General features: G+C 39.5%; 1 protein-coding gene across 3 annotated transcripts in view; it reads right to left on the minus strand.

Annotated features, from left to right (window-relative positions):
- Nucleotides 1-2,286, minus strand: part of LOC126581423 (homeotic protein Sex combs reduced) — a 20,843-nt gene extending 18,557 nt beyond the window's left edge. For 2 of the 3 annotated variants that reach the window (XM_050245060.1, XM_050245058.1), the window contains exon 1: nucleotides 1-95. This exon is cut by the window's left edge and continues 611 nt beyond it. The gene's annotated coding sequence lies outside the window, so the exon portion shown is untranslated. Of the gene's footprint in view, nucleotides 96-2,219 lie in introns of those variants that run through there. The other variant, XM_050245059.1, reaches the window with a different exon arrangement.
- Between the last annotated feature and the right edge of the window lie 1,789 nt (nucleotides 2,287-4,075).

The following is a 4,075-nucleotide window of genomic DNA, read 5'->3' on the forward strand; positions in this document are numbered from 1 at the left end:
GGAAAACAGGAAACTACGAAAACTCTCGCAAACACGATCGGTTGGAAAGCATTTTCCACGGCAGACCGTTCAGACCGTTTTATGACCGTTCCTCTCGACTCCTCGGCGACTTGTGCGTGTGCGCCGACATCTTTTTCGAGGTTCAGAGTTTCTGAGAACTCGGGGTTGGTTCGAGGATGGTTGTGGGCCCGGGACGGAGGGAAGAAAGGACCCGAACGATTCCGAACGTCCCCGATCTCGACCGGTAGAGAGAACGAGATAGATATGTAACAGATAAAGAGAGGTAGCGAGGAAAAAAGTGGTCGTGGCTAAAATAACCCCCACCCCCACCCCCCGGCACCCTCCGAACACTCCACCATTTTGAGACTCCATTAACCCTTGGTTGTGCACCGGAAATATCCATTTCAAGTTTCATCGAAAAAACGAAAGCCTTCCGGTTGTAAAACTCAGGGTCTCTTCGTGGTTTTACTTTTATTTATTTTTCACTTTTACAACATAAGACATAAGATAAAGAACAAATGGCAGTACACGTGAGGTCTGTTCGGCTTTTCACGATCAAAAGACAATTTTCTGGATCTATTTCCGTTCAGGTGACACACTTGACAGCTGTCATACTTTGACAGTACCTTGCTCCACTGTTTTTGTAATATCTTTGTTTCTAGGAGATATTTTTCAAAAATGTAAAAAGCATAGTAAAGAAGAATTAAAAACAAAACTATTGATATGTGATACAAATTTTTAGGCTGAAGGTTTCTGTGATAAATCAGTCAAAATGTAAGTTGCTTGTAAGGGGTGGATAAACTTTCTTTGCATACTGTATTTCATGCTTCTTGCTTTCTTTATGAATCAATTAATTGAATACTTTAAGATAATTTCAGATAGATTTCAGACCTAGCTTAAGCTCGACTTTGTAACGCGGCACGTATAGACCTTTCCTAACTTTTTCGATGTCAAAGTATGACAGCTGTCAAGTGTGTCACCTGAACGGAAATAGATCGAGAAAATTGTCTTTTGATCGTGAAAAGCCGAACAGACCTCACGTGTATTGCCTTTTGTTCTTTGTCTTATGTCTTATGTTGAAAAAGTGAAAAGTCAATAAACGTAAAACCACGAAGAGACCCTGGGTTTTACAGAAGCACGAAATAAGTGTGTTGGCTTAATATAAATATACAAGAAATAATAGCTGCAACACACCAATAATCCAAATAAAACTCCAACATGCTCCCAGAGGTGGATAAATGGCTTGCACGGAGACATGGCTTGGATTCTGTCCTTAAATCCAGGGATCAACAATTTTGCGATTGCTTGGCGAATGAGCATTTTTTTGCGAAAGTCAAACATGATTTTTTACGGGAAGGTTATCAAAGGACTGAGTGTTAATATGTACTCTTTTCACAGGAGCGCCAATTATGCTTGGAATGCTGCTGTTTCAATTTCCCAAGAATGCTTTCTTGTGTCTTATTTTCGACCAATCCATGGTGCAAATTGTTATTTTTTTGGAAAGGATCTCTATTTATGATTTCATCATCATGGTTTAGGAGCTGACGATACTCAAAAACATTTCTAATCCCATCCGACACACAGTATTTTCATTCCGCTGGATCTTTCCGATTGGCTGTCGAGGTTGATGGGTTTCGAGCCATTCTTTTGAAGTTAGAAATTCTCAAAATGAATTCATTTTATTCAATCCAAGATCAGCACAATTTCGTTTGCTTGCGATTTTCCCAGTTCAATCGGTGATCTACCGGCCTATGCCTGGCTATTGGCCATATATTAGGGGTCGATAATCAGCGAGTAGGATGCTTTAAGAGCATCATGTCTCAGGAAAACCTTGGAAAACACAGGGGATGTCGTATCCCGGGATTATTGTACGACGGTCTGACGGCTGATGACGTGTAAAATACATCTATGTCAGAAGATATTCAACATTTTATGCCATTGGTGCCATTGCAATGTGTATGTTGACTGTAACAACACAACTCGGCAGGATTGGTAAAATCTGAGTGCGAAGACACAAATAATTGCATCACCAATAAGACCACTGCTCATTATTCATTCATGATCGCTACTATATGTTTTAAAACACTTACTTTTTCTTACATACACGTAACGTAAACCAGCGGGTTGATTGACTTAAACAAACAAACAAGCTTTTGTAACATCCTTCCGTTTGTAGACATAGATAGATGCTAATTCTATTTGAGTCCTTTTCAACTTACCAGTTGAATGTTTGCAAACTTCTGGAAAAAGCCCCTGGATGGCTTAGGATGGTTTCGGTTTTAGAGCCTGGAACAAGAAAAAATATCATTATAACCTTTTCCGATCAAGTAAACAACATGAATGCTCTATAGAATTCGCAGCCTCAGCTTTTTTAAGCCTCAGTCTAAGTTAAAATGCAACAAAAACATGTTAAAACAATCGGTGCAAGTGTCGCTTCAAACTATAACACGCGATAGCTCATGTGGGCATCCGCAAATATGGGTTTTACTGCCTGAAGTAAGCTGAAATGGTGCTCTTCTTTCGTCCACAATTCTAACAATTGTGCATCTCTTTATCTCCCAAAGAGAACTGCTCCGATGTCGATCGTCGACCTTTGAGAATTTGCACGGTACAGAATATGCCAAACCCTTCGCAAACAAGGGGTTGATCTCCTTTGTCATCGCAGACCTTGAGAAAACGACTTGGAAGGAGAGAAAGATACAAACACCAGCAAAAACCAGATTTGCACACCGTTGGGTCATTAAAGCTAATGTTCTCGATTTGGTAAAACGGAGCAGAAAGATGCGCCTAGCTCTGTAAGAAATCTGCCAATGGAATGGTGCCAATATTCAAATTAGCAAATGGGCCCTACCACCTCACGTACGCACATGCACCCTTTAAATGTCGGTCGAACAGGTTGTTTCTTTTCACGGTCATCCCGAAACCTGACCACATTAATGGCTCTGATCATTGTTTTCCACACTGAACGAGCAAGGTTCTTTGCTTTTCTTTGAAAAAAGGATCAAAACGCTCTGAAAGCCAAAATCGAACCACTCCTAATCAATTATTTCCGGTGCATTTAAGTGTATCGCTGCATCGTTTGTGAAGGCCATTATTTTCAAAATGTGCGTTTGCTTCCAGCTCTCATTTGATAACATTCGACCAGCAGATTCTTTTTCATTGATAGTTAATGGTTGATTAGTCTAAGCGTTTCCTCTGTTACTGTTTCTATCCTAATAGATGCCCAACATGGTTCTGCATTTCAAATGCATTTTTGCAATAATGTAAAGCTTGGAACATTTAATATTTGGCCACATGAAATAGTACACAAGCACATGGAAAAGGTGTCATTTTGTATGTATTTTATCTTGCTATCCATAAAAATATGGGATTAAATTGTTGGGCCACGTTGCGTATGAATTTACGCACTTTTGGTTTTATGCGAGTCATCATTTGCTGCACACTAGCGGAAGAAGTCTCCAGTTACAGCTGGATTTTTAATCATTTTACATTGTTTCTTTAATTTTTGTTCTATAATAGCCCAATATAATTGTATTGGACGATACTGTGGGCAATTTGGTGGATTGAAGATTGTTGGTATGAAATCAATGCTGTTGTTCCGATACTAATTTGTGATCCAATGATGCTCTAATGGCAGCTTGCCAAGTCGGGGCAGAACTTAACGGGACCTTTATAAGACTTAATAAAAGGTAGAATGATCTATTCCATGCGTTCTTCTTTGTACAAACGGCCGTTCAAGGACCCTTCCGTCATGAAAACTTTCGTTTTCAAACCACAATTGCAGATCGCATGCTAAATGAGCAGTTTACGGACAATTTTATCTGCGTCAATGAACTAAAACCTTACTATCGTATTCCCTCTATGATTGCAAACGTCAAATTTTTCTCCTGGTTTTTGCCAAACTGCAGTTTTACGCGGGTTTTTTCCAGTCAAATCGAATTTTTCATAGTGAGTGTGCCGAATTTTGTTTGTTTCTTTCGTGTTCCATCTCCAATAACTGTGTAAGGTATGGTTCGATTTTAGCAAATTTTTATTACTAAAATAAAAGACCATGACCATTAAAAAGACACCCACA

This window comes from Anopheles aquasalis, chromosome 2 (assembly GCF_943734665.1).
Source record: "Anopheles aquasalis chromosome 2, idAnoAquaMG_Q_19, whole genome shotgun sequence".
In the NCBI taxonomy this organism is placed as follows: Eukaryota; Metazoa; Arthropoda; class Insecta; order Diptera; family Culicidae; genus Anopheles; species Anopheles aquasalis.